The sequence below is a fragment of the Leopardus geoffroyi genome, chromosome A3 (assembly GCF_018350155.1).
Source record: "Leopardus geoffroyi isolate Oge1 chromosome A3, O.geoffroyi_Oge1_pat1.0, whole genome shotgun sequence".
Lineage (NCBI taxonomy): Eukaryota > Metazoa > Chordata > Mammalia > Carnivora > Felidae > Leopardus > Leopardus geoffroyi.
In genome coordinates, this window is record NC_059336.1 from 32,766,779 (window position 1) to 32,792,275 (window position 25,497).

A 25,497-nucleotide genomic window follows, 5' to 3' on the forward strand; every position below is an offset into this window, starting at 1 on the left:
GGCTTCAAGCTTTTTTTCTGATAGGCATCTCCCAATCCATTGTCTAAAATCACTAGGAGGAGCATAAGCTAGGGCCTGCCCTAGCCCCTCCCCTAGGTATATATTATTGATATTCTTCAGGGAACTAGATCACAGAAGAGACAGTATATATTTATATACTTGTAGTTATATTGAAATAGAAATATCAAAATATATATATGTATGTGTATACAGAGACTACATATGTGAAAAATAAAAGCAGAAAAACAAAACTAACTCAATAGCTTATAGCAAACAAAATAGAATTAATGTATTAGAGCAAGAATTTAAAATAAATTAAATGAATGTGCTCAAAGTGATATGGCAGCGTTTGATAACAAGGAACTGAAACAAGAGGTTATAAGGGAAATCGAAGTATAAATAGGAAGTATAAAAGATAGTTGTGGTAAAGTAGTGGCCCTTAAAGTGTGATCCCCAGACCAACAGCATCAACATCACCCCAAAGCCTGTTAGAAATACAAATTCTTTTATCCACTTGAGATATGCTGAATCAGAAACTCTGGGAGTGGGACTCAGGCATCTATGTGTTAAGATACACACCCAAGTAATTCCGAGTCATTCAAGTGCTATAGAGCACCAAATTCATCACTTGGGTTGAACTACAGAATGGTTAGAGCCAAAGAATTACTAATTGAGCCAGAAAATGAAGTTGAAGAATTCCATCACAGCGTATTAGGAATGGAGAAGGAGATGGAAATATGTATGTGTTAACAGTCATAGTGGATAGAAATAGAAAGGTCAACATCTATATAACAGGATATCCAAAGGAGAGGACGAAAAACTGGCAGGAAAGGAATAAGCCTGTTGACCAACAATTTTCCAGAATTAAATAAAAACTAGTCCATTTCACATAAAAGTCCAGGTTTTCATCTTTTTCTTGATAAATTGGAAGGTCTGGTAACACCGACCCACATTTTTATATAACAATACACCCAAACTGACTAGCAGTTGTTCCTTTTAAATGAGGCATTCATAGAGGACCAGAATGTGGGGTCTGGTAACAGACTGGCTGGGCTTCTATTCTAGCTCCACCACTTACTGTGTGACTTTAGAAAAACTTTTGAATCTCAATTTCCTCATCTACACAGTGGGGATAATAAGATACCTACCTCATTTTTTTAAGATTAAATGAGTGTGTGTGTGTGTGTGTGTGTGCATGTATATATATATATATATATATATATATATATATATGTATGTATATATATATGTATATATACGTATATACATATGTATACATATATGTATGTATACATATATATATACATGCACACACACACGCACACACACACACACATATATATATATATATATATATACACACACACACACACACACACACACACACATATAGACTCAGTACAGTGCTTGCTACTTAATGTTTTAAAAATGTTAATTTTGCTTGTCATAGTCCCTACCTGCCTCCAGATGCTTAGGTTTTTACACCTGACTTGGCTTGCTTCCATTTAAGTTACCTGCTTGCTCTCTTTTGGAAACTCAGTTTGTGATATCTGTTCTATGCCTTCATAACCCTGACTTTGGTTGGTTTGTTAACATATTTGGGTCTCAGTCTCCTCTTCAGTAAAATGGAATAATGACCTGCTTTGACCTCACATGTATATACAAGTGAAATAATGTTTGTGGACATGATTTCCATAGAATGGGTACTTAAAAATGATTATTAATTTTTTAGTCATTAATCTTTGTATCCTGTGCAGTAACTAGCACAGGATGCTGTGCTGTAGACAGCCCATAGTGGCTCAGGAGAGCCAGTTGCTAAATTTTTAGGAATTTTGAGAGCTGGTTGTTCAACACAGCCATTATTAAAAACTAAATCCTATAAACTTACAATTAAATTAGTTATGTTCAAAATTAAGGTAATGAATTCTCAAAAAGCTATCTCTTATTTTTACTACATTTTACCATAATCTGTACTATTGAGGTGAATTAAGTCTATTGTGTCTTTATGCTAGAAATCCTAAAGAATGGTGTTCTGCATACTTCTTCCCAAGTCCTGGTTCAGTGACATCATGTTGGTAGATTGAAACTGGCCATGATTGAAGTATTTATCCCATGGAATTTGGCAAATACTTCAAATCAAGGCTGTATTTCCCCTCAAAGGGTCAGTTGTAAAATATTTACCAGGGCATTAGTAAGATCTTTAAAATATCTTTGAAAAACGAAAGAACCATAAAATTATGTTTATTACCAGTGGGCCTTAAAACATTGTGAAGTACTCACAGTGACCATAAAAAAGAGGAGTTTAGTATAAGTTTGCCCTAAAATTCACAAGCTAGGTATGGCATTAAATGTCTAATATATTTATCTTTAAAAGGTTAAAGTTGTGAATGTCCTAGAATTCTATGAAATATGCTACTCAAACATGATTTTTTTTCTCCTTCTGTAATTTAACCACTGCAAACAGCATTCTCTGTGAAAGAAGGTAGGGAGAATTGCTGTTTTGTTTATGAAGTTCAGAGAATGAGAAAATGGGTTGATACTATGGCATTAAGGATTTGGCTTAAGTTTGTCTGAGTCTGTCCTGTGTGTGCGTGCATTTATGTGTGCCTGAGTTTGTACTGGGAGTTTGGATAAATGGGGATGGAGTGGAATAGGGTTCTCATTAACAATTTGTTGTGTTACATGGAGAAATGAGGGTGTTCATTCCCTGTAATTCTCTAAAGGATAGAGTGCTGTTTGTGTAAATGGTTTAGATTTTGATCGGCTTAATTGTAAAGAGGATGGTGTATTCAGGATCTTTCTAGCCCTCTGAATTCATAAACCAGGTCTGTCGGGCCATCTTTCATTCTGAAACTTTTTATGAGGTGATACAGAAACCTAAATAGCTTCTAAATTTGCATAAATTTATCTTTCTTAGCAAGACTTATCCTAAATCTACAAGTCGTTTCTGTTTGTCATCCAGAATCTATACCTAACATCAAAATGCCTTTTTTGAAAAGTATGTATCCATCACACTGCCCAAGGACAATATAAGGGTATGTATTACCTCATGTCCACACAGAGTTGAAAGAAGGGTGCAGACAGGGAGTTAACAGTGCATCTTGGCAATTTCAGTTCAACTGGCATTTTAGTATGTGCATACATGTTGGTGGTTGCTTTTGTCCAGGGCTGTGGTGGATTCTGATTTCATCCCAAGGAACATTTGAGCTGTTCTCAAAGGTGAAGAGTCCCAGAAATATGTATTCCCTCCAAACATGTTTTAGGAGGTGGGATCCTTGGGAGGTGAGTAGGTCATGACAGCAGAATCCTCACGCATGGAATTAGTACTCTTAAAAAAGAGGCCCAAGAGAGCTCCTTTGCCCACTTCTGTCATTTGAGAATCCAACAAGAAGTCTAAAACTCAGAAGAGGGCCCTTACCTGAACATAGGTTCTTCTGATCTAGAACTTCCAGCCTTTACAACTGAGTAATAAATATGTGTGGTTTATAAGCCATCCACGCTATGGTAGTTTGTTATAGCAGCTTGAATGGACTCAGACAGTTACCTATTAGTATATGAAAAAAACCACTTCAACTTGGTAGCTTAAAAATCAACACATATTATTTCTCACAGTTCTGGGCATTGGCTGGGCTCATCCCCTTGTGGTTCTTACACTCCATGTAGTGTTATCTGGGATCACTCATGCAGATATATTCAAGTATGAGCTTGGCTTGGACTAGAACATTCAAGATAGTTTCACTCACATGTCTGAAGGTCGCTTTGCTCAGGTTGGGTGTCCAGAAAAACTAAAGGCTGGCTAGACCTTTCTTTCTCCACAAGGTCTCTCCAAGCTTATTTATTTACATGGTAGTCGCCAGAAGGGTGAAAAAGAATGAGAAGGGAAGCTTCCAGGACTCTTAAGTCACAGACTATTAGTTTATCACATTAACTTGGCCAAAGCACATCACAAGGCCAGCCCTGATACAATAGGAAGGAAAATAGAGAGAAGTGACAATCACATACAAGAAACTGTTTGTGGTCATAATTGTAGATATCTACCTCATTACCTATCATACATTTTCACATTTTTTCTCCTTAGTAGCAGAGCACTGAATTTGCTTAGATATCTGCCCTTCTACTTGTGGTCAAGGGCTTCAGGTAAATCCAAAGGATTCAGGTGATTCTCTAACCTGAAGGTTAGAGAAGGTGGACATTGATTGTTTTAAGCCACATTTTAGTCTCATTTTTAATGCAAATTTAGGCATAAATGAAGAATAAAACTTTGGCCAGTGAAATTTGAAAGGAAATATACTGGAAAGTTTCTGGGAGAGGTTTTGTAGCTCTTAAAAGGATATATAAAAAGGACCTAATCTTTTCCATCTCTGGATATTGCTGTGTCTGTTTGATCATCAGTTCTGCCTGCATGAGGATAAAGCTAACACAGAGGAGAGAACAGAGCCAAAAGACCTGCGAGGATTGTCTGTATCTGATAGCCTTCTAATTCTGCAGTTCCTTTATTTTCAAAATTGAGTTTTCTGTTACCTTCAGTTGAAGCCTCCTTATTGATGAAGACCATGTGGAAAGATAGAGCAGTAGAAATGCAGATAAGAAGAATGCTTATCTCAGCTATGTGTGGTGTATGCTTTACATAAGCAAAGAGAGGAGCACAGGCTATCTGCTAAAAATCCTCATTGGATGGCATTTGCTTTCTTGGTGAAAGTACACAATCTGGTGTCTAGCACTCAACTTTGCAAACTAAGAATCCTGAACTTGCTGATTCACCAAGAACAATTCCATCTTTCAGAGCCAAACTTATGTTATCCCAGCTTATAAGATGGATGCATAAACTTTTATGTTACCTTATGAGTTATCCAAATTCATAAAGATGGCATAAAACTAAAATGTCAATCGCAATTTGTAATAAATCCTATAAATATTGAGGAGTGAGAAACTTTGAGGTCATCATGACCTGCACATTCTGGAATCAGAACAAGAGGAACTAGATGAATTAAATTTTAATGGTAGCTAAGATAGCCTGATTCATCTACTTTACAGTGAGAATATTTTTGTCAACAGGATCAAAACATCAAAAGTCTGATGACAGGCCACTCTGTTTATCCATTTTAATGTTAAGAATGTTCTTGCCAGTGGGATGGGATATAGCCAAAGATGACTGATTATGACCCTCTCTTCCCTGGATGGTGCAGGGGTAGACATAACAAATGCTGGTCTCTGTTTCTCATTTAGTCCATGTTTCCATGACTGACCACACTCTTTTGAAAAACCCATTATGTCATCCTGGGGTAATGGTTTTCAAATGGTTCTTTGAGTAGAAATTGATCCTTGATAAAAGTTGTAATGGTCTGTGGCAAAATAAGAAAAATAAGGACACATTTATACAAACTCCAACACACACACACACACACACACACACACACATCAGCTTCTTCCCTTTAAGAGTCACCTTTCTTGAGTATCTGTCCTGAGATATCCACCATCAGCTGCCTTGTCCAGTTCCCATATCCATGTGGACCATGATGTGGGTGGATCATGGATAGAGCCCTTCCTTGGGCTGCCTCTTTCTTTGCACAAATCACAGTTCCCTCTCCTTCTTGGTGTGTTCCATTTTTCTCCCATCGCATCAAAACAGCAGGTTGTAGCTGTACATCCATGTATTTGTCCAGGTCAATTAGCTACCAATACCCATCTCAAACTTAACACAGTAAAAGTTTTTCACTCCCATAAAGTCTTGGGAAGCTCTACTGATTAGATCTCTTTCATGAGGTACCTACGGGACTCAGGCTTCTTCCATCCTGTACTCTCCTGGCTTTGAGGTTACTACAGAAGGGAAAAATGAGGAAGAGTCATAAATAGCAGATGCTTTATTAGCCTGGCCTGGAAAGGGCATACTTCACTTCATTTGCATTCCATTAATATGAGCTCAATCTGTGGCCTTCACCTGACTACAGGGGGTCTTTACCAAAAGGGGCTTATAATTAAGTTATGTGCCAAGAAGAGGAGAAAAATGGACATAAGTTAACTTCAGTTGAGTTTTCCTAAGGATTTGAGATCTCTAACAATAATAACAGATGAAAAAATTCCCGTAAAATTACCCAGTAAATATGATCATCTGTAGGGAAAAGCTTATTGGTAAATTATTTATCTGGTCTCTTATGGGCATATGAATTACTTAATATTACTCTCCTGATTTGAAATGGAGGCCTTTCTTCAAAATGCTACCTTTTCCAAATTCTATTTTTATAGTTTCCTCTCCATAATGCATTATGCACTTTCATAGGTCTGATTTCTTCAATTTAGAATGCCATCCTGAGGTAAATGCTTTAGTGAGGTGTTCAAGGTGGTCTTTGATACTCCATGTCCAGAGGAAAGTCCAACCAGATGACTTACAGATACATCCATTTATTCTTCCTGATTGACCAGACTGGTCGTATATATATTCACACACACCTTCAAAGATATATAACATCTTTTAAGATTAAATATTAATTATAAAAAAAACTATAGTCTAGACCAGAGATTTAGTAAACTGTGGTGCTGGGGCCAGATTTTTGGATATAAAGTTTTATGGGAAAGGAACCACACTCATTTATTCACCTGTTGCTATGGCTGTTTTTTTTTTTTTTTTTTTTTTTTTTTCAACTTTTTTTTTTTATTTATTTTTGGGACAGAGAGAGACAGAGCATGAACGGGGGAGGGGCAGAGAGAGAGGGAGACACAGAATCGGAAACAGGCTCCAGGCTCTGAGCCATCAGCCCAGAGCCCGACGCGGGGCTCGAACTCACGGACCGTGAGATCGTGACCTGGCTGAAGTCGGACGCTTAACCGACTGCGCCACCCAGGCGCCCCAGCTATGGCTGTTTTTATGCTACAATGCAAAAGTTGAGTATTTCCAACATAGACCACATAGCCCACAAAGTTTAATACATTTATTATCTGGCCCTTTACAGATATAGTTTATCAATCCCTAGTATAGACTAAGGGTAAAAGTGTCACATGCCTAACGGGCCAAATAGGCAATGTTGATGGATAATAAAGTGAAACAGCTATAATACACAAAGCAGTATAATTTTTATTGAGCTTAAAAGGACATTCATACCTGTCTGAAAGTATTCAATTTTTTAAAAGATTTATTTATTTAAGTAATCTCTGTACCCATCATGAGGCTCTAGCTCACAATCCTGAGATCAAGAGTCACATGCTCTTCTGACTGAGTCATCCAAGCTCCCCTGAAAGTATTCAATTTTTAAAATAATATGAGGGCCAACAAAATACATTTTCACACCAAAATAGACCTACCGTCAACCATTTACAATGGAATTAACTCCATTAAGACAAAGAAAAGTATTTCTCTACTGCTCATAATGAGCAAGGCTGCCCTTCTACAAACAAGCTTGGTCACTAGATTGTTCCTTTATTATGTGAAATAGGGTCACTTCATTTACAACACCAGCACCTGAGCCTCCTGTCCACACCCATCTTCAAATTGTGACTGCTTGGATTTCCTTAAATAAGAAACTGGTTATACTCAGCCATATCTCATAATTGCTCTTCCAGAAACACAAAGACTAGGCAGAACTCTGACATAATAGCTTGTTAGGATTTGATTAAATGCTTAGCATGGGCCATTTTACTCCTTGATCCCTGGAGAAAGGGATTTCATCCTTCCTGATATTTTATTATTTGTTGTTCTAATGTCCTTCCTTGGCAAATTTATAATCTGGCAACCTTGGGTTTTATTTCATTTTGAAATTTTACTTGTCTATAAAATCCCAATGTATGGGAACCATTGACCTAAGTGATATTATAGCATTGTAAGATGACTTTGCTAACTTCTGTTCTGATCCATCATTAGTAAATTTATATAGTGTAAACTCTCATTGGAAAGCCTGTTCCTCTTATGTCCAAGTTTTTAGGGGACTTCTCGCTGAAATCAGAACTCATTACTAAGAGAAATACCATGAAGATGGTGCTTGTTTCTGGCTCAAGCTTAAGCAAGGGAAACCTGAATCCTGAAATGTCTTGTCTTGAAAGAAATGTCTGACACACAGAAAGACCTTCAGAACTATGTGTGCAGCAAAAACAAGAAGGCAGAAGTTACTGATGTCCTGCTTGTGGACCAGGAGGGTAGAAACTAGCCTTCAGCTAATTTCTGCTATGTGTAGTTCCTTTAACAAAATGTAAAAAGTAGAGTTTACTATCTCTAATTCATGGATTAATAATTTGAACCCTACCATGGTTAAGCCAACATGTCAAGACTAAGCAAGTAATAAGTAAGTGGTAAATTAAGTATGACTGAAGTAAAAGGTTTTATTTCAAATTAGAGAAACAGCTAACATTTCTTCTTTTTCTCCTTCTCTTTTTTTTCTTTTCTTTTTTTTTTTTAAACGTTTATTTATTTTTGAGACAAAGAGAGACAGAGAGAGAGACAGAGCATGAACGGGGGAGGGGCAGAGAGAGAAGGAGACACAGAATTGGAATCAGGCTCCAGGCTCTGAGCCATCAGCCCAGAGCCCCACGCAGGGCTCAAGCTCATGGACCGCGAGATCGTGACCTGAGCTGAAGTCAGACACTTCATCCACTGAGCCACCCAGGCACCCCTCTCTTTTTTTTTTCTTGACAAAAATAATAACCTTGAAAGTGTAAAAGACTTATTAGAACTATCCTAAGTCTGCTGAGAGAAGAACTTAGAGAAGAACCTAGGGAAAAAAATTACCAAATTTCTTTACACCAACTCATACCTTCAAGTGAAATCCAGGGGTATTGAGACAGCATGTAATGTGCAGAATTCTCTCACTTGCTTTAGGGAAATCATGAATAGTAAAAATGCCTCCTTCCTGAGAGAGATTTCCTAAAGGAAATATTGATATCTACACATTTTCAAGGAGAGAAAAAGATGAGTTAGAGCCACCAGTGAATTAAAGAAAATCCTTGAATAATTTATATTTTTTTATGTTGAACAGAATGATCATTTGATCATTGGCAAGCTCTTAGAAAAACAATCTTTCATGTAACCGTTTGTAGGCAATAGAAAGTTGTAGGCCTATCTTATAGAAGGAAAAGCCTCATCTGTGCTGTATAACTTAAAATAGGGCAAGAAACCATACCTTCATCTTAGTATAAACTACTCAAAATTCAAAGTCTTAGGAAAGAAGCTGTGATTAGCCAAGCTTAGTCACATGCCTGCCCCCTTACTCTATAAAGGCGATAAAGGGAGGCTCTGGACCCTTCGATGATTATGGTCTGAGGTAGGAAGTGACGTTTGCCTGTTTGCCAAAGCTGCAGACACAAGGGGGTTATAGTTCATTCTCTAAAAGAAAATCAGTATGTTTTTTTGAAAAGAAAATGAGATTCTAAACTACAAAAAATTGAAAAATAGATTGGATTCATGACATGTGTACCCCTTTCATTTTTCAAAAGTGTTTTTGGACAAGTAGTTATATGTAGATGGTTCATTATCAAAGTCCTTGGGAGAATCTAGTCTCATGAAAGTCTCAAGATAGAAAAATGGAAGCTGGCAGATGATATGCTCATAGCTAGTAGAATAATATGAAAAACAACATTGAATTGAATCTCAACAAAGATCAAACTTTTGAGAGAGAGTGCTATAATATTTTCTAGTTCAACATGGTAATGAGGCATTTGAGTAGGAAAAATAAAGAGTAAAGCTCTATTAATTGCAAGTGCCAGAAACTCAACGAGAAAATTTCAGGAGTGCGGCTATAAGCACAGCTTGGATTATAAAATTTGACTGATATGATAAAAATACTGTCTTTCTCACCATCTCTTGGTTCTGCTTCCTCTCTATTGGCTTTATATTATATAAGCTTCTCCATATGATGGCAAAGATGACCCACATAATTCCATTTTTACATTCTATCAAAAGAGAATAAATCCCAGCAGAAGCCCTGAGATGATTCTCATGACCTGACTTAGTCATGTATTTAATCCTGAATCAATAATGATAGACCAGGGTAATAGAGTATTCTGATTAGCCAGGCCAAAATCACATTCCCTTCCATGGAGCCACGGCATTAGATGAGCTCCACCCAAAGTACTTAGAGAATGAAAAAGAATGGTTCTCAAAAAAAAAAAAAAAAAAAAAAAAAAAAAGAGAGATTTTATTACAAAAAAGGGGGAGTGGTTCTGAGCAGGCAAATATAATGAACATCTTTTAAAAACACAAATATCTTTTAATGCATAAAATTGAGAGAAATAATTAATATTGATAGGCTAAAGATTCAAAAGATTTCAATAGGCTAGTGGAGTAGGCTTAAAGTAACAAAATTAAGTTTAATTAGGAGATGAAAAATCCAACATTGGCAGCAAAATCTCAGTTCCATCAGTAATATTGAGGTAATTTACTTTAGTGGTAAATTGTGAAAGTTTTAGTTGTCTATACATTCAATTATTTCTTAATTCAGTTACCTAAAAAGCTAACGCAATTCTAGGCTGCTTTATGAAAACTAACTGCCCAGCAATATTGATCGTATTGTATCACGCACTGCTTGGGTCATTTCTGGGTGTCTGTGTTCAGTTTGGGGCACTGACAATGACAAACTACACAACCAGAAGAAGATGCCCATAAGAAGGACAGACACTTTATCGACAAGGAAATTACTCACATAATATATGCCAAAATAAAATACAAACATTTTCTCCATAATTCATATCCTGTTTATTACATATATTAGTTAGCTATGACACATCTAGAAAGTTACATCCATTAGCGAGTGGTTTATCTAGTTTACTCTCAGATACTTGGTGTAAGAGAAGCAACATATACTTTGACTAAGGTATTTATTATATAAGGTATTTATTGTCAAGGGGAAAAGGCTCTATTAAACACAGACATCAAATTGAGAATTCTTTTGGCCTTGATTTAAAAGAAACTAGTCATCAAATGACTTTTTAACACAGACTCACATGTTATATATATGTGGATGAGTGTGGCTATAAATATATGTACAAATGCAAACCAATGCATATACTGTGCATTTGTCTAGCAAAACTTTGGAAAGTTTTTCTGCATAAAAATAACTAGTGCAAAAGCATGGGGACTGTTAAAAACCATGGGAAGGGCTGTGTTATCTTAGATGTTCTCATTCTGAACCTTCCTTTAGCGACACATTAACCTCTGTACTGTTGACTACAGCACAAACCAGTTTCCCTCACTTCCTGTTATCCTGCTCCTACTTCAGAGTGAAGCTCAGGGGGTGCCTGAGGGGAGGGAACATTTTGGTACAAAGGCAATTGGCAAACAGGAAAAGCAACCAGCTTGCTAGTTATAGGTTGATAAGGACAACAGAGAAGTTCCTTAGACTGCCCTTGGGCTGGTCACCTTCCCTTGAGGTCAAAATGTCCTAGGGAAGCTTTAATTGATTTTTACAGACAAGGAAAAGTGTTTCTGCGTGCCTGTAAAACAAAAGGAACTTCTGGCTCAATCATAAATGTTCATGATCGACAGAGATCTTCTAGTTGTGGGGACTTGATGAGACTGGTGTTAGAATGCACTTTGTGAGCCATAAAGCTCTACAGAAATAATGTGACTGTTAGCCAAGGGAATTTCTAGGCAACTTCGTATACCACATCCTTTTTAAGTGCCTAAGCAGTTAAATATTGAAGCATGGATGAAAATTAATCTAAAACATATTGCTTATTTTCTTATCTTTTTAAATAAAGTATATTTACCAAAAATAGAATCTTTCTTAAATAATACAGTGTGATCATCATGAACAGTAGGTTTTGATATAACAGGCCAATGTACAATAGTTACCATTCGTTGAAAGTTTATTGTGTACCAGGCACTGTGTTAAGCATTATATGCAAAACTTAGATGATTTGGTCTGTAAAACAGCCTTGCAAAGTCAGGGTTATGCCCATTTACCCATTTTACATAAATATAAACTAAGATCTAGAAAGTTTAAGTAACTCACAGGAAGTTAACCAGTAAATGGTACCCATAGAACTAGAATCCAGTGAACCAAAATGCAAAATCCATGACTGAAACTTCCAGTGTTTACCTTACAGCAGTGTTCTCAGAGTAGCACTATGCTGGTAAGTGTTTAACAACCAGCTTTTCAGAAAAAAAAGTATATAAACACACACACATGTTTATTATAAATTTTAGTGATATAAATACTGATATCTTTATTACAAAGTCCATATAGCCACTTGACTATCACAAATTGCTTTTGAATTTTTTACCAAACTCTTATATAAACTTTGAGAAGAAAAGATAGGAGAAAATCTTTGTGACATGGAGCAAAGTGGACACCTGGACAAAGAAGTTTTACAGAAGTACAATTCACAAAAGAAAAAGAAATTGGACTTTGACAAAGTCAAAAACATTTTTATTTCGGGAGACAGCATTACAAAAATGAAAAGGTAAGCCATGGATTGGGAAAATAGGTGCAAATCATATATTGACAAAGAATTTATATCCAGAACATAGAGCTCTCAAAACTAAACAGTAGTGAAACAAGTACTGCGTTTTAAAAAATGGGCAAAAAAACGTGTCAGACATTTTACTAAAGAGGCTATAGGGATGACAATTAAGCACATGAAAACATTTTCAACACTATTAGTCATTAGGGAAATGAAAATTAAAACTATGATGATATACTACTACACAGGTCTGAGACCAAAATTTTAAGCATACTGAAAATACAAGGTGCTGACAAAGATGTAGAACAGCTAAAACTCTCATATGTGGCTGGTGAGAATGCAGAATGGTATACCACTTCTAGAAAATAGTTTGGCATTTTCTTACATAATTAAACATACCCTCATTACAAGAGTAGCCATCTTAACTCTTTGGTGCTTATCCTGGAGAAATGAAAACTTACATCATACAAAAATCTGTATCGTAATAATTATGGTGGCTTTAGTCATGATTGCCCCAAACTATAAGCAACCCTAATAGCCTTCAGCAAATGAGTGAATAAACAAACTGTGGTATATCCTTATGATGGAATATTACTCAGTAATAAAAAGGAAAAAAAACTACCATATGTACAACAATGTGGACGTATTTCAGAGGCACTCTACTGAGTGAAAGAAACCAGTCTCAAAAGATCACATATGAATTTATTTATATGAAATTATCAAAAAGAGAAAACTATGGAGATGGAAGAACAGATCAGTGGCTGCCAGAAATTATGGGTAGGAGGAAAGTATAACCACAAAGGGGTGGCATGATGGTTTTTTGGGATGATGGAACATCTCTGAATCCTGGTTGTGGTGGTGATTCCATTAATCTACATATGTGTTACAACTCTCAGAACTGTACACCAAAAGGAAAAAAGTCAATTTTATTGCATATTTATTTTTAAATTTAATTAAAATTTAAAAGTTTAATTAAAATTAAATTAAAAGTCAATGCTTAATAATATTAAAGTCTGACCTTTTGAGCAATTCAGACCTACAGCTGCCTAAGTGTTCTGAGCCTTGAAATTTCACCATGCCTTTACTTATAAAACAGAGCAGGAGACATAATGAAAAAATACTTGTTTCAAGGCAACTATTTGGGATTCTCAGATATAGGAAGAAAATGCACTAAAAGGTGAAATTTTTGACAACTTGTTTTGATGCTTTCTGTTCTGAAAGACTGAAGGAAGAGAATTAGCCACACAGTTGATCTCAGGAAAGGTGTATGAACCTTGCTTTTTGGATTTGGGATCAAGAGCTGAAGTTACCTGGTACCCCTTTGCTTGTCCTAATTCCCTCTGACCTGTGTTGCATCTGAATTGGGTTAGTGTGTTAGTCAGAGTCTAACTGGGGATTAGAAAACACTTGATTTAAATTATTTAAAGCAGAAGGAATACAGTGCAAGAAATCAGTTATAGAAGTGATAGAAGCTGGAAGAGCCAAACAAGGTACCATGAAACAACCCCAAAATGAGCAATAGTTCGAATCCCCTACCACTCCTATGCTGGAAGGACTGAGGGAAGAGGTGGTTTTATTGGCAGCCAAGGACTGGGATCACTTAGCAGAACATGGAACCACAGCAGGACACAAGGAAAGAGTGTGAGCCCACTTGCAAGATGCATCCCTTCTTCCTGGGAGAGATGCTGTCCAAGGCAGAGAAAAAGGAGAAATACCCTGATCTTTCTCTTCCTGTCTCCCTCTAATCTCCCATTAATGACTGTCATTGCCCACAGTCATCCAGAAGCCAGCCAATGTGGGATACTAGAAAATGCAGCATGACAGGATCAACTCCCTCCTTCCAAGAGAAAGCATGAAAAATGGAGAAAAATGGATCTGTGGGAAACAGGCCCATGACCAGCCTGGTCAGCCTGAGACTGACCACAAACAAAGGGGTTATGGAGTCTGATTTTTGGACTTCCCTCCAGAAAATGGAGGATTTGTAACCAAGTTGGGAAGTCTTCTATCATCTGCAACAGCTAAAGTGGCAGCTATGAAAGGGATCTATATAGTTTGGGGGAGCTTCATAAAACAACCTTCAGACTCTCAGCCTTTCCCTATGGGCCACTTCAAGGAAAAGGCCCTCTATTCAGTCTGTAATCTTCTTATGATCCCCCAGGTGAGACATTGTACTCTCACAACATTTGCCTAGTGTGTTCAGAATGACACAGTTCATTTTTATTACTCCCCTGTTACACACTGTGCAAAACCATATGCTTTTGGTACCTAATATTGTCCCCCACAGGTTGCTTGTTATAGGATGTCAGTCTTTCTTCTTGGTGTGGAAAGCAGAATCCTGAATCCTTTGAACCTCTCATCAGCTCTTCTGTCATTTTTCCCAGTGATCTCTGATGCCTTTCCCAGTACTAACTTCCTTTAAAAGTATGAAAACAATGACTGTAGAATTCTAAACTGCCCTCCATGGCCCCCCTTCCTCCAATTACTCCTGATGGAAATTTTTATGGGGAAATAGCCTGATAACCACATATACTCTAGCAGAAGAAGGGCTTCCTGGTTGTATCAGTCATGGCTCAATCATGAGCAGAGGCCATACAAGGCACTCCAGTGGAAGGAATTTAATATGTGGAACTAGTTACAATGGTGTTGTGAGAACTGAAAAACCAGACAAAAGCCAGTGAGACAATGGCTTGAAGGTGCTACTAGTCCTAGTAGGGCCAGAAGGATAAAGAGAAGAATTGGAGTTATCAGAGCCTAAGAATCAGAGTCACCCACTGGAGCTAATTGACAGCAGAGGCTTCATGATAAGAGCAGGAACCAGGGAGGATGTACAGGCACTGCCAGAGACCCTGGCTGAAGCTGAGAGAAAAGGGAAGAAACACCCCAATTCCCCTTCCTCCTGCTCTCTAGTCTTCCTGGTTCCCTTTATTTGACTAAAACAAGCCAGAAGCCAGTTGGCAAGAGAGTCTGGGAAATGAAGTTTGCAGAGGAAGGATAGGGAAAAGACTTCAGAGCAAACAAACAAATGACCAAGCATACTGGTTGTAATATTCATCCTTAAGCTTTACGCTTTCTGATCACTCTGAGATTTCTGCTGTTCCCCCAAAACTTTTATTGTTCCTGAAGAGTCCATTCTTAATACCTCAGCCTCTTTCTGCTAGTGGTTTAAGAGGCATGCAGATGCAGAATGTCACAGGACTGGGTCTAGAGCATTAATTTGGTTTCTCATCTGATGTTAAGTCACAATTTAACAATCTGTTGTGAACTGTACCCTCCAGCCCTTACCTCTGGCCTGCTACTCCCCACCCAAATATTGCTATGTATTAATGACCATAATATGCGGGAAGACACATTGGTGCAAATATTGATGGTTAACAAAGCATGCATGTGATTGTTAGCAAAGATTATACAAATTATTGGTATACCTTTCACTTACAGTCACTGACTGATCCACTGAAGTACTTCTGTAGCTGGTAGACCCCTCTTGCCTTCCTCCTACCTCCTCCATGATCCCTTTATCTTTTCTGTTGTTCACTTCAGGGAGTCATTTTTGTCTCCTTGCTGATTCTAACCATTTGTGAAGAGCAGTTATGACTATGGAAGTGATTTATGTTTACTGTGAAAGCTTATTAAATGTTTATGAATTAACATTCTTGCTAGAATCTTGATCCATACTAATCTCTCTCTCTCCCCCCCACTCTGTGTGTATGTGTTTGTGTGTGTGTTTGTGCTTTAGCTTCCTTCAAATGGTATAATGTTGCCAGATTGAGTCTCTCTTACTCAAGAGAAGTTATTAAATTATTCTTGTTTTACTTCTATTTGTGATCTTTTAAGTATTCAGTTTCCTCTAACTGGATTGTGAGTTTCTCTAAGGGTCCTCACTCCTCTTGTACAGAGCACTGTGTTTGGTGGGCTGTCAGACAAAAGAGCTCTACAGGTTCCTGACTTGGTTGACAAATGAGAGGAGGGAGGCAGGAGGGGCAGGAGTTAGTGATGATGAAAGGCTCTCTACCCTAAGCCAGCAGGCACTACCTGGTACCACCCCCACTTCCTACTTTTTCTCAGAAAGAAAACCTGAAGGTGTAGGGGACAGCTCTTGCATTGCCTTCCAGGCCCACAACTTCATTTTTGAGAATTGCCAGAACCATCAACTTGCTTCCATGTCTGTTGCTCCCACTCTGTCCAAGCCACTTGGACAATTGCAATGGCTTCCTCTTAGTTATCACACTCAGTGATAAAATTACTCAGTTATCACACTGTAGATTAGTTTTGCATTGTTATATAAATGGAATCCCAAAGTATGAACATTTCTGTCTCTAGAATCTTTTTCTTAACATTATGCTTATGGAACTTACTATGCAGTTGCATACACCAATAGTTTATTCGTTATCTTTGCTGAATATTATTCCATTGCTTTAACTTATTTGAATGGATTTCTATTTCATGCAGTCGAGCAAGCCATGACTAAGGAAGACAATGAAGCATGAAACTGTCCTTCCCGTAGAAACCACAGGCATGGAATAAGAAGTCCCTCAGGAGGCCTTCCCTGTCTTTCCTTTATCAAGCTGGGACATTCCTTTCATATCCAGTGAACTTCAGAGCAACAGCCAAGTTTTGATGAGTGGGTAGAGCTCCATATGACAAGTGTCTCAGGTTCTGGCACCAGACCAAAAGGTGACATTTCTTCTTTAATATTTGTCTACCATATGGTTGCTCATATCTGAAAATCTTTCATTGTAATCTTCCATCAGCTGAATGCTATGTAGTATTAATGCTTTGCATCCTGCAGTGTTGAGCTTCAAAATTGCCATTTTCCTGCAGTACTCTAAACTACTAGAGCCATAAAGGTGGGAAAAGGACAATGTATATTTTCATGTATTATCAACAAACCATTCACTGAGTCTTTACCAGTGTTTCCAGGATTGTGGGAACTTTGTAAATCAAGATGTCTTCTCTTTTTTCATAATTAGTTGAGAAATTTGAGTTGAGATAAAGGATTGGGTGAAGCCACTATGATTTAGGCAAAGATTACTCTCATTATGCATGTGTTTTCAGATTTACAATTCTGCTTGGTAAGGGTAGCACAGTGTGGGTGATACATACTTATATTATGTAATTACATTCTATTTTCCTCAACGGTAATAACATCTTAAAGGGTGCAAGGAAGTTAGGGAATTATATTTCCTAAGCATTTCATAATTTAAAAAAAGGCGCTAGGGATATCTGGGTTACTTAGTCACTTAAGTGTCAGACTCTTGATTTCAGCTCAAGTCATGGTCTCACAATTTGCTAAGACTGAGCCCCATGTTGGGCTCTGTGCTGACAACACAGAGCCTGTTTTGGATTCTCTCTCTCTCTGCCCCTCCTTCACTTACTCTCTTTCTCTCTTCCAAATAAATAAACATTAAAAAATGACACGGGAAAACAGTGTGGAGGTTCCTCAAAAAATTAAAAATAGATCTATCCTATGATCCAGCAGTAGCACTACTAGGAATTTACCCAAGGGATACAGGAGTGCTGATGCATAGGGGCACTTGTGCCCCAATGTTTATAGCAGCACTTTCAGCAATAGCCAAATTATGGAAAGAGCCTAAATGTCTATCAACTGATGAATGGATAAAGAAATTGTGGTTTATATACACAATGGAATACTACTTGGCAATGAGAAAGAATGAAATATGGCCTTTTGTAGCAACGTGGATGGAACTGGAGAGTGTTCTGCTAAGTGAAATAAGTCAGGCAGAGAAAGACAGATACCATATGTTTTCACTCATATGTGCATCCTGAGAAACTTAACACAAGACCATGGGGGAGGGGAAAGGGGAAACAAAAGTTACAGAGAGGGAAGGAGGCAAACCATAAGAGACTCTTAAAAACTGAGAACAAACTGAGGGTTGATGGGGGGGTGGAGGAGGAGGAAGTGGGCGATGGGCATTGAAGAGGGCACCTGTTGGGATGAGCACTGGGTGTTGTATGGAAACCAATTTGACAATAAATTTCATATTTAAAAAAATGACACTAAATAAATTATTCTTGAGAATATACCTGAGAGATGGGTTGGCATTTCCAAAGCCAGTAGAAACTGAGACATGATAATGACACTATTTGTCTTAATATTCTGTAGAACTTTAGTTTTGAAGGTCTGCTTGTTAGCAGGCTTAATCTCCTTGGTCCTGCTGTAGCTCTGCTCACGGGATGCTTTGTAATCCTACTCTCACCAGGAAATGGGGACATTTTCTAACTAAGCTAATGTAGCATTTGAGGGTATTCACTCTGAGAGAGTAAAAAGAAAAAAATGTCTGTAGTAGAGTAGTGGACTCTCCAACCCATGGACCAAATAAAATGGATGGTATTTGGTGTGTTCTAATTTCTAGGCACAAACTGGCAAAATGAATTCACAGTCAGAATTCTCTGCCTTTTTTTTTTTTTTTTTTTTTTTTTAGATAGGGAAAATCAGATACAAAGTAAAGACAAAATAAAAAAGTAAATGGCCATTTGTCTGCTGGGGAATAAGAGACCTACTCAAAGGTGAAGGCAGTTTCAAACTGATTGATCCCCTCATGACTGACTCTTGTCCTTATTGGACCTCTCTTCTTTCCTTCTGTCTCTGTCTTTCTTTGTCCCTCCATTTCCCTCCTACCTTCTCTCTTTGCCCCAGCCTAAGGTACAGATATAGGTTTTGTAGGACTTAAGTTTATATAATATTTTCTTCAGGTACTAGAATAGAAAGAGAAATGATGACATAAGTAATTGTGAAATAAACATTTATTTATAATTAAAAACTAGATTACCAGAAATTACAAGTTCTGAAAGCCTGAAAACGGCTCAAATATCATACAATCACAAAAAAGTAACACAATGTTTTTTAAATTAACTGCTTTATATATTTTCCTACACATTTGGGTGCATTCCACTTACAACCTCTTCATGTAGCAATGGATTTGGTAATGTTTTTCTTGTAAAGAACAGAAGAATAATTTAGTCTTTATCTTCACATTGTTGATCAAAATTTATTTTTTATTATTGATGAAATACATAGAGCATCCCGCCTCATACATAAGCACACTTTTTTACTACTGTGACAAGTTTGTACTGTACACACACGGGGATTCTGATAAATTCTATTTCACTTGTTTCCCATCAAGAAAGAAGAAAAAATTATATAGGTGCATTTATCATTGTATATGCTGAGAAACAGTGTATGTTCCGATAGAACTTGCATTCTTGAATTTTTGACAGGTTCTCAGTGAGAACGGAATTCTCCACTTACAACTTCACAAATCCACAGTCTATCTTCTGACTCCCTACACTCAAGCCTTCCTTGTTTCTCCTCCACTGCCATAGCTCCAGTGTCAGGTGCCATATACCATAGGACCATAGGATGCTGTGACATGACTTGGATCCTGTACCTTATTATCATGATACTGGACAAGATTACATAGTGGGCACTGAGAGTATTTCAGGGGTCCATTCCTATGCTGGGGGAGAAAATAATCACATATTATACATTATATAAGTGACTATGAACTGCTTACCAATTTACCACTAAATGAAAATGGAATATATCCCTATTCACCTTTCCTTTATACAGACTCTCAAAACTCCCCTTCAACTCCCATTCCCTAACACAAATGGGAGTGTAATGGAGCAGAAGTCAGAGTGGAAAACAGAGATCAGTCTTTATTTATAGTAATTATGATTACTATATCTTGGGGGAAATTTTGCAAAATCAAAAGACAATATGAATCACTTTTGAGGTCTGTCCCAGAGCTTGGAGGGGCCTGTGGGAATGAGGGCCCTGACACTTAAACTTCCTGGCAAATCTTCCTCTCTTCTTGCTGTCAGCTCCAGGTTTTGTGCCCGATTAGCTGTTCTTCCAACTCCAGCAGTGTGAAGCTCATAGTCTCCGAGGAAGTCCAGGTCCTCTGGTAGGATAGTACCATGTGTCCTAGAGCCTGGATGCTCTGGGAAAGATAGGTCTGACAACACACAGAGATGGGCATTGCTCTTGGGCTTTCCAGGTGAGGGATGTGTGACTGATGGCCAATGAAGTTGGTGCTTTGGGAGTTTGGTCCTTTAGTGCTGAGAGAGAGACCCATGTAAATAGACTGATAAGAAGCCTTGTGCTGTGCATTTAACTCCTTAAAGCATTTTCCTTTTATCTTATTGGATTGTCCTGCTAGGAGACAGAACTAAAAGCTTACATACTAGATTTTAGTTCTGAACTGCCTGTCTTGTACCCTTAATACTTCTGAGCCTCGGTTTCATCATCTATTAAGAAAGTGGGTGAACTTGCCTCCCTTACCTTACTCACATTGGATTTTTCTGGGTCTTAATGTTATGCCAATTGCACATGTGATATTGCAATCTGTGAGGTTATGTTCTAACCACTAGGTTATGTTCAATGAATATTAATAAATCAAAGCTATGAAGTATGTGCTATGAACCTGGCACTACACCAAGTGCTTGACCTGTATAATTCCCCAACAATTCATGTCTTGGGGAAAATGTATTGATCACTTCAAATGTCTCAGTTAGTCTGAAGCCCATATCATGCCATTGGACATAAAATGTCATAAAACTGACTAAAGTGTACAATTAAATCCTCTTAAGAGATGAGTGATATTATTGTCTTTCTTATTTTGGAGAAGAGGAAACGGAGGCACAGGAAGTTTGTGGTGACTTGTCAAAGTCACACAGCTAGTGCATGCCATCGTCATTGCCTCAGATTACCCCTGTGTCACAGATGAAAGCAATTAAATGATTTACCCAAGATTATGCTGCCTCTAGATGTCAGAGATAAAAGCAGAATCTCATTGCCTCTAGATAATGGGACAACTAAGAAAAACCAACTAATCTGAGACCATTTCTATTTGCCACATGAAGTTGGCAATTATTTCTCCAACAGGAAAAATTTTATCCTTGATTTTGGATTTATCTTTTGGATTTAAAAAGGGAAGAGAAGAGTATCTCCTCATAAAAAGGTAGGAAGTAGAAACTTGATTTTGGGGGGCAATCACTTAATTTTTGAATCTGGGTTTGATTGGTTATTTAGTTTAAAAGAATACTTATGCCAAAAAAAAATTGAATAAAACTGCTGTCCTGGCATCAAATATGAAATAGATGGTCAATGCTACCATCTATATCCTAGGTATCTTCCCCTTATTTAGGTAGGACTTATTGTGGTGCTCCACCAGGTGGTGCTCTAGTGAAGACATGGCTCTAAAGCTCTCCAACCCCAGTGCTTATGCTTTAAAGTATTTTGAGTAGGTTAAGTGGTTGCTCCTAAGAGGCTCAGTCAAAAGGATATGGTTGCCCACCTTGCCAATAGGACACAACTTGTAGATAGGGGAAAGTCCCCAAACAGGAATCATCAGATAAAGGACAATGGTTTTAGAAAAAGGTCATTCCCCAAATATCTTCTAAGGAGGTATTAGGATAGTGGTCTTGGATAAGTCCTACGGTACTAGAATCAGGAATTTGAAATTGTGTCTCTGCCACTAAATTGTGACTTCTTTGGAGAATTTCATGCTTCTCTGGACTTCAGTGTCCTCATCTATAAAATGTGTATGTGTTGGGGGCGGGGGTGGAGGCAGTTAGTCTTTATCAGAGTTCCTCAACAGGGGATCATGGACCCAGTCCATGGAGTTTGTGATCCAACCTCCTAAAGTCTTGTGAAAATCTATATACATGTCTTTTTCTGGAAAGAAGGCCCATTACTTTCACCTGATTTTAGTCAGAGGCAGTGAGTCCCAAAATATAAACCATATCTGCATGATGTAATTTCTAAGGTCCCTCTAGCTTCAATATTCTACGAAGCTATAATTTTTCTGGAAAGGAATCTACAGCTGTCAAATTAATTGGATTAAGTCCCTGGACAAGTTCCAGCTACATCCTTTCTTATGCTCTCTCTAATGATTTTGTTGGGGAGGTCACACCTAGGTCCAAGGAGTCCTGCAACACCCTGTCTGGTAGATTAGGTGGCATGTCATGTGACTGACGTGGTTCATTAGGGAAAAGTTGCAAGATGAACCAGAGGAACTATAAGAGCAACATGCCAGATCCCACAGGAGTTCAGTGGTAGAAGCAGGTGCTAATTATCATCCTTTGGATGAACAGGATATGCATTTTTTGGGAGTGGGTAAGAATTTCTGGTTAGACAAGCTCCAGATTCTTTGGCCTACTTAGAAGGCACTGCCAGTTCCATCAGCAAAGATGAGATTTTGTTTCCTGATGAACACCTGCTCAGCCAAGAAGGAAGGCCCAGCAAGGAAGTGGGAATATTATTTTCAAAGGCATTGTCATTCAAATAAATGCTCCTTCCAAACCAGGCTATAACTGTGAGGGAGTGTCATGGTCTCCTCCTTTCTAGCTCAGGAAAAAATATCTCTTAAGTCTTTTTTACAGGAGTAGGTTTGGTAGCTGAGTAATATAATTATATAGATTACCAACAGAAACTGAGATTTCAACCTGTCCTAGATATGCATTACTTGTGAAGGGAGGGACTTGGAGAAGAAGGGCAGAGATATTGATTAGAAATGCAACCAGTGGAGAGCCCCGTTATTAAACAGAAGATACTGTCCATGCCTTGCATCCTCAGGAGAGCTTTGACATATGGAGATGCTGGGAGTCAAGATTTGTGCTTGAGGAAAATAGCTGGGAGATACAGAAATTACTCCAAAGTATCAGAGTGTTGTCCATAATGTGGGCTGAGTATAGGAAAAGACTTTTTTCATAGGACTTTGGAAGATCTAGACTTGTTACCTTTCACAATGGTCTGACCTACTGCCTCGGCCAGTGGGTCTCTGTCCTGACTACACATTAAGATTACTCTTTTAAAAAATTACTGATGCCTTGAGGTCACCCAAACTCAATAAATTAGAATCTCTGAGAGTGGGGCCTGGGCATTGTTTTCTTCTTCTTCTTTTTTTTTTTTTTTAAATCTCTCCTGGTGACTTGAATACTCTGAGAACCAGTAGCTTGACCACTGATAGAAAATATGGGAGATATATGCCAATAATCCCTTCCCAATCTCAATGTGTTTAACAATTAAAAATTTCTTTGTGCAATATCAGAATTGTGCATGATGCCTGGTACATAGCAGATGCTCAACAAACATTCACTCAATTGAATGATAGTGGGGGGAAGAGACGGGAGGGCTGGTGATACCTTCCATTTGAGAGTCAATGTTTCAATTTAGTCTTTTTCATAAGAAGGCAAATGAAAAATTAGGATTTCTACTGACTATGCTTCTGCTATTTGAATTTTTCTTCCTCTCTTTTTCTTTCTGCTCCTTTCTTCATTTCTCTCCTTTCCTTGATATATACGCTAACTCCAGGAGGTTGGGGTAGAAGCCAAATGCCTGAAAAGAAGGAGGAAGAGAAGATCAAGAACACTCTCACAGTTTCCTTGACTATTTGTCTCAGGGGAGCATAAATCTTCCCCCCCCCCCCCCACTGCCATGCCAACCTCAAAGAGAAGGAGCTGTGGCTCTCAAGGCTGAACCAATGAGGCTAATTGGCCTGAGTTGGTAGTAACATTTTCAGGGTGATAAGTAAAGGGAATAGAAATAAAATTGGACCATGAAAATGTCTTTTTCTGAAAGAACTCTTCTCTTATTCTACCACGGTGTTGTCAGTGACCGGGCTTGATTGTGAAAGTCCATGTTGGATTCAGGCAAAGGAAATATAGCCTTGAAGAAGGGTAGGCTCACTCCAGACTTTAGGGGAAAGAGGCATTCCTTATGTCATGAGGGTATTCTCTCTGGAGGGTCAAGACCGGTATTTGGAGGGAAGAAAAAAGGTAAACTTTTTAGGTTACTTCTAGTTTAAGTCTTCAGTTAAGAGGACAAAAGAAATCTTTAAGACTCGCACAAGGGCCAATTCAATTCTCCAGGGACTCAGAGACCTCCTAGAAATAGAATGTGCTTTTGTCCTTTGTCCAGTAGATCCTTCAGGAAGGCTTTCCTTTATGCACTTATCACAGGTTAAAAGCATGGATTTATTTATTGTCTACTTCTCTTATTACACTTGTGGTTCCATGAGGGTGGAACTGTGAATATATGTTCACTACGGAATCCTCAATGTCTTGCATACTGGCATGTGGTAGCCACTCAAAATTATGTGTTGAATGAATAAAAAGGTTAATAAATGAGATAAATCTAGTATGGCAACCATCTGCTAGTAGGGATTCAAGGATTTTTTTATTTGGCCATGTCTAAATGGAAGACATGATTAATCATCTCCTTCTTCCTACCATGTCCTTTATTATATCATTGTGTAAGACATTCTCATGCATTTACTGTCCAAAGAGGCAGAGAATGAGTGGTAGGGTTTACAGTTATCCTAGTTTGTTTTTCATTTTAAAAATATTTTTTTTTTGGCTTTCTTTCCTTAAGGGAGTTTTCTTAATTTGATACGGAATTTTTGAGCTCCTCTATATGTGTGATGGGAGGAGAAAAATAGAAGGTCCAGGCTAAGTCCTGTGAACCTTCTTGGAGCCCATAGTCTAGAAGGGGAGATCATTGATGGGACACTTTTGAGAGCTTTGCTAGGTTTCAGGGTACTGTAGGGACACACCAAGAGATACCTCACCTAAATAGGAGTGGCTTTCAAACAAATATTTGGGAGGAAAACTCGGGCAAACAATGCTTTGAAAACTAAGAGAAGGGTCACCTCCAAAGAGGAAAAATGCCTCTTCCTGGAGAGTGGGTAGGATTGGATTGGAAAGGAAACTGAAGACAGGTGGGTAGGTTAGGTAACCACTGCAGTAAATAATCAGTAATAAAGATGGAGGCCTAAAATAAGGCAGTATGTGGAAACCAGGCGGAGGGACAGATAAAGTTTGCAGGAAAAGTGAAGGAAAGAGGACTGAGGACGCAAGCTAGTGATGAGGGGAGCCTGGGTGGCTCAGTCGGTTAAGCGTCTGACTCTTGATTTCGGCTCAGGTCAGTATCTCACAGTTCATGGGATCAAACCCCACATTAGGCTCCGCTCTGGCAGTGTGGAGCCTGCTTGGGATTCTCTCTCTTTCCCTCACTCTCTGCCCCTCCCCCACCCTTGGGCCTGCTTGCTCTCTCTGTCTCAAAATAAATAAGCAAACTTAAAAATAAAAGAA